The 12,718-nt window shown below is 38.7% G+C and overlaps 1 protein-coding gene across 37 annotated transcripts in view; it reads right to left on the reverse strand.

Moving 5' to 3' along the window:
• Supt3h (SPT3 homolog, SAGA and STAGA complex component) overlaps positions 1 to 12,718 on the reverse strand; it is a 335,078-nt gene that overhangs the window by 154,391 nt on the left and 167,969 nt on the right.

Raw genomic sequence — 12,718 nt, forward strand, 5'->3', positions numbered from 1 at the left:
CTATAATAATAAAAACTATGTGATATTGGCATAAAAGACAAGTTGATCAATAGAATTGAATCAAAGACCTAGATGTAAATCCCGTTTTTTCATAAAGAAGTCCAAAATACACACTGGCAAAAAGACGCATCTTCAACAAACGGTGCTGGTGTAACTGGATGTCAGCATGTAGAAGGATGACCATCAAAATGGTCATGATGATCTCAAAGCGAATATTACTTTAAAATGTGATGACTTTTCTTTCTCGTTTTTTATGTATACTATAGTGAGCCAGGTGTACTCAAATCTCTGAAACATAAAAGCTACTTTCCCTACATGAAAATCAAAATGAGGAGAGCCACAAGATGGGGGCCAGAGGACAACAGAGAAGGCGTGATAATATTAAAAATTTAATTAGCTAATAAAATAAAATTTAATTTGATAAAATAAAAAACAGTTTGATTTTAACCTTCCAAGAAGTCTATTTTTCCATGACAGTCACATAAACACCTGCTAGCTCATGCACTTATCTGGATCCACGCAGCTTCCCGCATGTTAATTGACAGGAAGAGTGACCATGTAGAAACTGTCTATTATTAATCACAAGCTGAAACATGGGTAAATTTTCCATAGGTAAATGAAATGCAATGTTCATAAATTTGAGCAACTATACATACAGGCTCCTGTGTATTAAATACTAACATTACTTAGAAATTGCAATATATCTCAAGTACAGTTAAGTCTTAGGTGCAAGCATCCTTTACATATGGGGGAATATGCGGTAGCAGGTATTGTGCAAATCAAATGTTTCGTCTATATTTACTTTGGTTTTCATTGCAAAATGTAGACGGTCTACTACACTAAAGTAGAATTAGAAAACAAGGGAGAGTTAGTTGAACATGTATTATCTAATATTTAAAACCCCTTAAAAACTGTTAAGAAAACCCCTTTAAAACATGTGGCTCCTCAATTCCATTTATCCGGTTCTGAAACTTCATCTTAAAGATAAATATAGAATACTTCAACCACTGTTGTGTAAAATATCTTTACATTGTTTTTTAAAATGATAAAGACATGATAGAATGTTCAGTTAAAAAGTTAAAAGCTAGAAAAGAAATCTATTTCTCCTACTGCTACAGAAACTGACCTTGGTGATATGGAAAAAAGAGAGACAAAACGATAAGAGAATTACTCACTTTATCTAGCACAGTGTTTCAAGTGCCAGTGCTCACACTGGTTACTGAAATTCCTAAGAACCAAGGACACTGGGGGATAAGATCGGGAACAGAGATGGGGAACAAGAAGGAAATCTCCTAAGTAGAATGGCAACTGGAACAAGGCTACCATGGGCACCTGTGATGTCTGCAGGGATTTGTGCACTGAAAGTAGGGTGGGGCCCCAGGAAGATGCGAATGCCACGAGGGATGTACCCCTGTGGGCAGAGCAAAGCGCCCACAGCACCTTGTATAAAGTGATGCATCTCCAACTGGAGTTCAGAAAAAGACTATGTTGGAAGGAAGCACATAGGCAAACTTTATTCATAACTACAGATATATATACATATATATGTATAGATATATACCCCTAAAGAGAAGCATGTACTAATTTTTGAAGAAATAGCAACAAGTTCATCATGTTCAGCTCACACCATAACTATCAGTTGCGTTATAAAGAATGCCCACCACCCATTTGCAACTGCTTTTGCTATCCCACCTAACGCCACACTTAGCTGTCCTCATCTTAGCTGACCCCAAAGACTGGAGATGTGTGTTCATGTGATGACCAGGATACCACACGTCTCTACTGCCCCCTCTCTCTGTCAGGGCCTTCTTTTCTTCAACTTGTGGAAGGCAGAACATCATATGGGACACTTTGTGGTTTCTTTTATATCTTCTCTCATTCTCTTTTCTTCCTGAGTAACCTCTTGCTCTAGTAGAACCTTGCGCATGTTTTATATGTCCATGATTTCTGGGTGGACAGGCACTCTTCACATACATTTTTACACACTGATGATCTGTTAGAGAAGGCTGAGGATGAGAGGACAATACAGAAGAAAGTTTGGATCTAGCAGTTTGATTCATTAGGCTTAGGACACAAAGCCATTTCTATATCAAAGAAGTTCAAGAGCTCTTCTAAAAGCTGCAGCCAGTTACTCCGGAAACAGCTGATAACATATCACTAGTGTGCATTCAGAGTCATCTAATGATTTCTCATAGTTAGAAACACTAAGTCAGAGCCTAGCTTCAATGGTTCAAGACAGGCTGCCTCCCATTAGGGACTAATATAGTTGGTGACTCAGAGTTGAAAGCAAAACTTGTTTACCATTCTGAAAATCCTGTATGAATACCACAAAAAGCTATGCTGCCGTGTGCTATGACCAGGAAACAAAGCCTGGACTACAGCACACTGCTTACATAGGATGCACAGGGTCTTCTAAGTCCCACTCCCTAATCAGGGAAACAAAACAGAACAAAAGGGCCTGGCAATGCAGCTGGTCATCTAAGAGCGCTGATGGTCTCATGGGTCCAGAGGTTAAAGATCCACGACGGCAGGGACAGAGGCTGCAGACAGAGAGGGTGGAGTCGGAAGGTGAGAGCTCACATCTTGAACACACACAGGAAGATGAGAGTGAGCTAGAAATGGCAAGAGGCTTTTGAGACCGCAAAGGCCATCCACAGTGACATATGTTCTCTACCAAGGCCCTATGTCCTAAGGCTCCACAAATAGCCACCAACTGGGAATAAAGCACTCAAATGCATAAGAACATGGTGGGGGGAAATCTGATTTAAACCACCACAATATTGTTTCCATGCTGGCTAACACACCCACTCTGCATCTCATGGATCATAGATACTTCCTTACTGTCAAGTCCTGCTCGCAAAATGCATTCAGAAGTCTGAATGAAATAGGTGGTGGCTCCTCTGATGGACCAGAGGGTAAACAGAAATTTGTTGGGGAAGGATTCATAGTACATAGTATGACACAGGTAGCATACTTTATATGTAAGGGAGGCAAAGTTGCAACTTTAATATGAGTTTGCAAGTTGGTGCCAATCTTCATGGATGATTTTGAAGACCTTAAAGATGAGGCAACAGCAGAAGTGGGGTGTGTGTGTGTGTGTGTGTGTGTGTGTGTGTGAGAGAGAGAGAGAGAGAGAGAGAGAGAGAGAGAGAGAGAGAGAGATGGGGGGAAGGCATTTATTTATTATTTTTATGACACACCAAAACATAACCTGCAAGAGAAAGGGTCTTTGATTTATATATTGTTATATCCACAACACCAAAACAATAACAACAACAAAAACCCAATGACTGTCACATTCTTCAGCATGCAGCTGAGCGAGGGAGGCCATAACAGTATCTATCCAGTCAGCTCCAACTCTTACAGGCTGAGTACACATCAGGACACAGGCAGGGCCTGGCAAATGAGACGAACCCTCGAGACTGCACTGTTTTAACAGTTATATCTAGAGAATGCAGCAAAGTGAACCAAAGGAGTTACAGCATGTTTTACTCACAAGCCTGACAAAACATCAGACTAGACGCTACTCAAAGCTCACTGCCTATTCTAGCCATTTCAGCCAATTTTGGTGTCTGGAACAGAAAGGAAAAAGCTAGGTGTGTTTTCATTCAGTTACATATGAGAGCAATGTCTTACTCTTTTAAAAATCAGGCTAGGTAAAAAAAAAAAAATAAAGTGAAACAAAATAGAAGCCAGTCACCTTCCCAATAAAGAATGCCAATATCTATTCATATTGATAAAATACCAGAAGGAAAAAAACTGTCATCTAATGCTCTACTTTTCCTATTTTTAATGAGAAGACTCGATGTTTAGTTAAATCTTCAGAAGTAACTACAGATGTACAGGGGGAAAGAAGAGTTATGGATAATGTCTATAGAGTGCTCAATTTCCACTTTAACAATAAAGAGTCTGGGACGTTTCCAAATTGCCAATTGAAATTTATGAAGACTATGGACAAACAATGTCCCCAACAGCAACTACCTGACCTATAACTCCTGGAAGTAAGGGACAAGTTCTTCTCAGGAGATGATGCCAGGGAAATAACTGAAGAGACTGGAGAGCTTACTTCCCAGAATGCGGTTCGTTCTTGGGTGAGCTGCATAATTCTGAAATTATCGCCACAAGCCCGCAAGCAGGGCCACATAAGCAACATAGGAGAAATGATCTAAAGTTCCTGAGAACTTCCTTCTAATGATCACTGTCTTTAGGGGTTCCCTGCGTCCCTCCGGGCATCGTTTCTCACCCCCAGCCCCGCCCCAGGCATCTTCCCTGGAATCAGGATAGGATGACTTGTCATACCCCACACTAGCCCATCTGAAACAACATCTGTAATGGCAGGTAACCAGGACGCGCTCGTCAGAGGAGGGATAATTTCATTGTCAGGAAGGCCTCATGAGTGTAAAGCCTGTATAGAAGATGAGAACGAACAAGGAAGCAAGACACTGCAATAACACTGTAGCGGCCATGACAAACAACACAGACTGTGCTGTCCAACAGTTAAAATGCTCAGGTCTTAAACACAAACATAATGCTCTTCTTAAAGAGACATTTCATCATTTGAACACTGAAGTTTGCAAAACAACAATTCTATTATGAACAACTTTACGGTTTCTCTTCTTCACTGACTTTCTAAGCTATGTTCATTTGAAGTTCACAAGTAAATTGTGGTTTTGAATTAGAATATGTTTTCCAATAATTTATCAATGAGCATTGAAAAATGTTGATGATGTTCTAGAAATGCACTGTTATACATTCCTCTGATTTAATTTTTATGTAAGTTTACAAAAGAACATCAAATTTCCATTATTTAAATTTTTAAAATAAGAGATAAAAGTGTATGAATATAAAAGAATTGCTTTCGTGTTTTTTAATGATTTATTGGCAGTGAATATTTGATTTGTAGGCCATAGATATACAGCTGAGGTCATGTAATAATTTCCTGCGTAAGAATGGATCATGGCTGGAGACTGTAAGAAGCCCTGCCTCTCAGCCACTCACAAGGAGCACTGAAAGCTCCACTGCAGGGCTTCCGAGCAGTCCTGCTGTGTCCTCCCTACAAGGAGAGCTCACAGCCCTGCTTCATCTCTTCAGAGATTGCATAAGTAACTGAACATGGGTTGTTATCTTGATGACCCAAAGAACAAACTCACACAAGTGTCCTCATCTTCTGAAGCTGAGGGTGAAGGGACTGTGCATATTACACAGCACCAGTCACAGAACAGAGTCTAAGAATCCTTGTTTTAGAACCTCCTTCCGATCCCTTGACCAGTCTATGCGAAGCAGCTCACCAGTTGGCTAGGGCAGTGTAAGTAACCAGAAAACCTGTGAGTCCAGGATAGAAAGGGGGATGAGTGGCCTGTGCTCAGGGTACTTCTACAAAGCTGTTGAATGCAAATCTATTTCTATAGCTACTAATAACTAAAATTCAATATTTGAATATCAGAAATAGTGAACACTAGGTGTCAGTGTAAGAAGTGAAAAAATATTTTTAAAAAATGCGTTGTTTCCAATCAGGTGTATAACAAAAAATATCAAAAACAGCTGCGGCCACATTTACTTATAATTGTATAATTCAGCTAACAAGCCAATCTTCTTTTTAAACACAAGTTCCTGCTCCCAAACCACCAAGAATTTAAAGTCAGATTGAGCTGATTATTGGATGTTACAGGTGATTTGTGACCTCAGCTATAGAAGGCACAGCAAAATTTCACTTCTAACAATATATTTTGAAGACAATTTTGCTTTAAAAAAATAATGCTTTTTAAAATATATAATGCATTAGTATTAGTATGGTCTATAAGTTTTATGTTATATGATGTGAGGTAGGAAAATTGCTTCAAAAATGTTGTGGGATATCTGTTAAAAATGTTAAAGGCTACCTGGGTATAAACACCTTTCTGGCATGCGACACGGTGCAGCTTCCAAGTCCACTGTGGCAAAACTAGAACCAACCCCTCATGAAAAAAATCCCGAATGAAAGGCCACACATAAGAGTCCAGGTATTAAAGCTAAGGTGCTCGGGGCTGGGCGCACCTCTCCCCGGCACTTGGATTGCTGAGACGGAATGAAGCTTGAGATGAGCATGAACTACAAGCAAAGATCCTATCTCAAAATCAATAATGTTTTAAAAATTACAACTAAAACCAAATCATTAAGATAACTTGAAAGTTAATCTACAAACCAGAAGAAATGAGTCTTGGAAACACAATCGATTCTTCCCAAATCCTGGACTCATAGGGTATTTCTAAAATAATCTGGGGTTCATGTCCCCCACACGTAACTCCAGCGCTTGGGAGGCTAAAGTGAGTGGAATGTTGAGGACCCAAAGCCAGCCTGGGCTACAGAGTGAGCCACGACCTAAAAGAACAACAGCAAACACACAGACCAGCAACTCCAATCCTAAGGATGCGCCTAGAGCTGTAGCCTGGTGCCTTCATCAAGAGCACAGGGCAATTTATCTATAGACCTCTCAGGGCCCAGGCTCCAAAGACAAGTACCGAACAGGAAAGCGTGCTAAAATTCACAGATTATTATCACTAGCAATATTAATGAAGACATGGATAATATCAATATAAGGCATCATATTTTATAAAGTACAATAACATCATTGCTCACTTGTGATCTATATTTACATGTTTGAAAATGTGTTTGGAGACTTGGTCATAAATTTTGAAACCTATTATTGCCAAAAAAAAAGGAGGCACAATGCTCATTACTGCGACATAAATTCTGTGCACTCCAGAGACATGACAAAGTATTTAGTGATTTTTCTGAATGAGCATAAATATCTCACCTGATTTTAAAAGTAAGGTTCTGTATGTGTCTGTATTAGTGTGTGCTGGTGCCCGTAGAGACCGGAAGGAGCCTGATACCCTGGTACTGCAGTGTAGCCAGTGTGGGAAGGACGTGGGGCCGCTGGCAGAACAGCAAGTTCTTAACTGATGAGCCATTTCTCCAGGCCATAGCTGACACCCTTGTTGTTTCACAGATAGTTACATTCTAGTCATCATCCCAATGGCTAACACTGAATGAACTGAAAAATATGTAGTGTTCTCAGTTGGCCCAGCTATGCAGAAAGTGACATTAAGACAAAATGAACACAGGCAGATATATCCAGAATGATTTATCTAAACCAATGTCTCAGTGTTGCAAGGTATTTAAGAATAAAATGAATGAGAAGTAGAGACATAAGAAATAGAAAACAAATACATACATGGCATAAAATTCAAATGCAGGAAACATACAACATGGGGATGGAAGGTCTCTCTGACTTTTCTGTGCCTCTGCTTAAGCCCTACCATTAAGATTTTGGATGTCAGTAATTAAATGCTGCTTCCATTAGTAAACAGTGTTGATCAGTGCTAGGTGATCCACATGTATTATAATGAAAATGTGTATGAGGTTGGTAAACTCCATTAGTAAGCAAGAGATTCCTGGGGATGACAAAAAGGTTCAAAACTGCAAAACTATCAAACCATGAAGCCAAAAATTCTAACTCAGCGATAAGTGTCCCCCTAATTCTGTTCGGCCAGCACGTCCCAGCTCGTGGCTCATAGTTTATGGAGTTTGTGGCTATGGCAGAAATATCAACAGGAAGAACATTTGGAGGATGGTTCTTAGAACATGAGCACACTAATGCAGCAGGCCCAGAATGTGCTAATTCCTATCTACACCACCTCCACACCAGGATGAGCACTGATATTGTCACGCACTGATGGCTGACACACACCACTTGAACACTTCTCTTTTTCCTTACAGGATTTAGTTTACAGTCTGACTAGTATTTATAAATACCATGAGAAGCAGAAGCTGAAACTAAGAAACTGATACTAATTAAAAAAAAAAACTCAGTAGTATTGTTCTTGACTAGAGAAAACTATGTTCAACATATCTTAAAGTTCATGCAAATAGAAAAAAGAACAAGAAGACATGCTGATATTTTATCTATGCTAGAAAGGTATCACTGATCACAAAAAGCTTCACAAGACCAGCCTGCCTTAAGACAGGAGTGAATGTGTGTGTGTGTGTGTGTGTGTGTGTGTGTGTGTGTGTGTGTGTGTGTGTGTGTGTGTAAGATGTGACAGGGGTGGGAGTGGGGGAACAATTTGAGGAAGTAGGTTCCTTCCATATATCATATGGGTCCCCAGGTTCAAACTCAGGTGATGAGGCTTGGCAGTACCTGGTTCCACGGTTTCGTCACCTGTTGGGTCACCTCACCTGTCCTCTGTTGTTATGAAAAGGTCAATTCATATAACTCAGATACAAAGGAAGAATTAAAACATCAGCAGCTTTGTAGCATTCTGACAAAGTAGAATTTCAATCTCCCTTGCTGTTAGACCTCAATGTTACCTTCCTGGATTTCTGTCTTTCAGGTGATGTTGCAGATTTCTTCTCTTGTAACCTCATCACTTCCCAGACAAACAGCACACCCCAGGGATATCACCCTTCAGTGTTCTAAGTAAGTCCTTTTCCTCTCAGCCCCTTCATCTGCAAACTCATATTTCTAAAGCCATGGTCTCTCCCCATCACCTGTTCTTCCAGTCCTTGCCCTCCAGGCAGCTGCCTGCCTGACACTGCATCAGCTGTGCCTCGCTGGTCCTTATCTCTAGCAGTGCCACCCCTTACATCCTGACGTTTCATGTGGGTTTGGTTTTGTGGTGCTCCCCACTCCTAAGCCTTTTGTTTTTATTATTTGTTGATTTATTGATTTTTACACTCCTTTCATTCAGAGTCAATTGCTATCCAAGGAAGACGAATGCTTCTAGTCTGAATATTGTAACATCACCGTTATATATTTCTCTGGGAATGCCATTCAGATTTTCACTATCTACACAAGGAGCCAAGTCTTCTTGGTTTTCTCCCTCTGCCATTCTGAACTTGCGGCTGCCTGCAGCTTTCTATAAAGACCCAGTTTGAAAGGGAATGATCTTGAAAATCTGGTCCCACTTTTCCCTCACTGCTATTGCCTGTGTGCACTTAGGAAGCTGTGCTTGTGCTCCAAATACAAGCTTTGGCTTCAGCAGAGGGGCCTTCACATGGATGGACAGATCTGGTTTCTTGGCATGAAATATAAAGCCTACACAATCTATCTGACATTTAAAAATAAGCATCGACTCCTACAGCACCATTCAGAGCAGTCCTGACAGCTCAACATGAATTCGTGGCTGCAGTCACTAAGCAGCTTCTTAGGAGAACGTAAAGACTCAGATGAACAAGGGAGCAGTTTGGGTTGAAACTCAAGGGTAAATAAAAGGATAATTTACTGATTATGATTCAAATTTTGGAAACTAGGATAAATAAAGGGATTCCAATGATACAGGGAACTTTGAATTCTTAATTAGCACAAAAAAGAAGAAATCAGATATGTTAAGACAAAAAAGTATAAATTTTTTTAACTAGAAAGACATTTAAAAACAGAGTACTACTGACTCTGATATATCCTCCAGTTATTTAGCAAAATATATTGTGAAAGTACTTTTGCTTTTAAATAGAGAAAACTTGAGTACCCAGTAGATACAACAGACCCCAACAACCTTGCTCTTAGCAACAACATCAAGTGCTCATGTTTAGAAGCAAGCAGCATGACAGAAGAAAAACAAGGCCAACTCTTTCACCACGAAAAAAAGTTGAGCCATGGACTGTTATTCAAAATGTAAGTGGGCAAAAGCTTTACTGGGAACATTATTATTATGTTTAAGTCTAGAGATCGTTCTAATAAAAATTGCTTTAAGGGAATCCTCTGTACTCAAAGAAAAAGAATTTGTGAAGCCAACATTAGCATAAACAATACTGCAAGTTTCTAAACAAACCTACAGATTTCACATGGCCTTTTAAAATTCTGTCCTAGATATTTTGTTACCTCATTGTAGGTACTATGTGTGTATAGCATGGTTTTATATAATATAATATAATATAATATAATTTATACATATGGGGTGTGGAGTGTACATGGTATATGCAATTTGAAATTCAAAAAATATTATCCATATTAAAATAGTTAGCATAAACTTTTTCAAATTTTCAATCTGAATTGAAAAAATGTTTCTTTAATATGTCGATTAGTAAAAGTTTAGTCAAAAAGTAAACATCCTGAGATCGTTTAAAGGGCAGTTTTAGGGCTGGAGAGATGGCTCAGTGGTTAAGAGCACTGACTGCTATTCCAGAGGTCCTGAGTTCAAATCCCAGCAACCACATGGTGGCTCACATCCATCTGTAATGAGATCTGATGCCTTCTGATGTGTCTGAAGACAGTTACAGTGTACTTACATGTAATAAATAAATAAATCTTTAAAAAAAAGGGCAGTTTTATTTTATTTTATTTTTTTAAAGGGCAGTTTTAAAGATGATGTTTAGCAGTGACTTGTTAATAGTGTACTTCTAGTTCTACTGGAAATTAAGTAAGAAGTGTTGGAATGAGTACTTCCCAACTGTGCTTAGTACTCGAAGTACATTTAATTTGAAGGAATTTGCTTTTCCTTTGTGAAGAACCCTTAGCAAGGAGCAGAATGGACAGAGGATGGTAACTAGTTGCTAAGGCAGCTGCTGGTAGGAAACAGTGTGAAGTCATACAGTACCTATAGTTACTAAACCACAGTTAACAAAACAAGGGTTATCTGACTGGTTTGTAACTAAAATATATACACTATACCCTAGCAAATACATTGGAAAAATGGAAAGGTTCTTGACTCCCAACCCTGCTACTTCTTAGACAGTAAAGCTTTTTTTCTTTGAGTGCAGAGGATTCTCTTAAAGCAATTTTTATTAGAAAGATCCTTAGACCTAAATATAATAATAATGTTCCCAGTAAAGCTTTTGTCCACATACATTGTGAATAACAGTTCATGGCATACATACATATATACGTATGTCAGGCTATACACACACGAACACACACACATACACACACACACAAACACACACACAGCACTTGAAATTTAACTATGTTTTAGTCCAGAAAAGCCTCCAGGATAAGTATCTTTTTATGAAACAGAGAGTGTGATTTATAAATTCATCTACAGATGTAAAAATGACTAGAAAAATTTAAAACCATCAGTTTAAGATATTAGTATCTACCATAATGTACTATAATAAAAATCATAATAAAAAATAATGAAGGATGTAAATTCATTTCATAGTCTAAGTGGATAAAAATACATACCTTAAAGAATCAGCATAGTGTATAAATATAAAATATTGAGATTTGAGAAATAAAAGATTGTAATTACAGTTACAAAACAAAAAAGGTAAACTAAGGCTAAAAATTTTTTATGTTGTCAGTATACATAGATAAAGGTTATTTAAAAACATGCAAAATATGTGTGTGTGAGTGTGTCTGTGTGAACACCCATACACACTTAATATAAAAAAATCTTTAGCAGACAGGCTGAACATTGTTTTAATGGTCTTATATTCCCCTTTTCTTTATAACATCCATATTAACAAGAATAACATCCACACTGGGCAAAGACAACAAGAATTTCAATAAATAAGAGACTTCCAAAGACTGTGGAATGGATCTAGAAATTTGGCAGCAATCTGTCAGTTCAGAGTTAATGTACAGGGAACACAGTGCCCTAACGGGAGCATGTCTGCTTGCAGAAGGCATGACAGAATTTGTTCTATGAGAAGACAGGCCTTGGAAAATGCTTTTGAAGTTAATAAGGACTAGAAGAAGGAACCAAGGGAATTACACAGAGGCAGGAGGGAGAAAGGCAAGGCACACGTTACTCCCAGTGGCTGGGGAACAGTTCCTCTTCTGTGCACTTTGAAGCTTATTCAAAGCCTTTCTGTACATTAAGGTTATTATTAATATTAATGGTAATCCTGAAAATGTGATTACATATGAAAGCTTTCAACAGTTAAATTTCTTACTATTTGTTTGTAGATTCATATAGTGAATATACAATATGATTTTAAAATGCCACGTTAAAAATTTTTATTTTATGTGTAAAACAAGGAGAGGTTTCTGACTTTAAATGCAAAAATGAAGGTAGATACTTGTCAGTGAGGAAACACTGGCTACCATTCTAAAGGGTGACTCCAGCAGTATGGTGTCAGTTCAGTCACAGTCGACTCACTCAAATCTCTGCCCATCTCCACTAAGTGATGCAGCTCAATCTGGGGAGCACATGTTTCACGGAAGACAGGCATCTCTTACATTAGTCTGAGTTTATCCAAAGCCTAATAACTATGCTAGGCACACAGAAGACCTTAAGGGCAGACAGCACCCAAGAGTACCCAGAATGCAACACTACAACAGTCTACCATGTGCCAGGGGAGAATTCAAGCAAACCAGGATGAAGGCCAGAGAGGATGCAAAGGAAGCAGCCTGCAAGAAAAGCAGTCAGAGAGTGAGTGAGGCCTAAGCTAACAGGTGAGCACCATGAGCCACCAGCGAGAGTGCAGCTAGAGGCCACTTGTAATCTGCAACTCTGACACTACAGTAAGATTTCACAAAGTGAATTGAATATTAATAGAGTAATATCAGTGAAAAAAATGAAAGAAAATGTTAAGAACAGTGAAAGGACTGGAGATTTCTTTCCACCTGATCCTCCTGGCTTATGCTAATATTCAAAACTTTGAACTCAATAAATTCCCCTCCTCTGAGCTGCTTGTGATAGGCATTAGAAAAGCAGCTAATGAATAGATTAATCTCATAATTAACCTGGGCATAAGAGACATAAAATACCTATTCAGCCATTAAAAATAGATTGGATTT

The sequence above is a fragment of the Rattus norvegicus genome, chromosome 9 (assembly GCF_021556685.1).
Source record: "Rattus norvegicus strain SHRSP/BbbUtx chromosome 9, alternate assembly SHRSP_T2T, whole genome shotgun sequence".
In the NCBI taxonomy this organism is placed as follows: domain Eukaryota; kingdom Metazoa; phylum Chordata; class Mammalia; order Rodentia; family Muridae; genus Rattus; species Rattus norvegicus.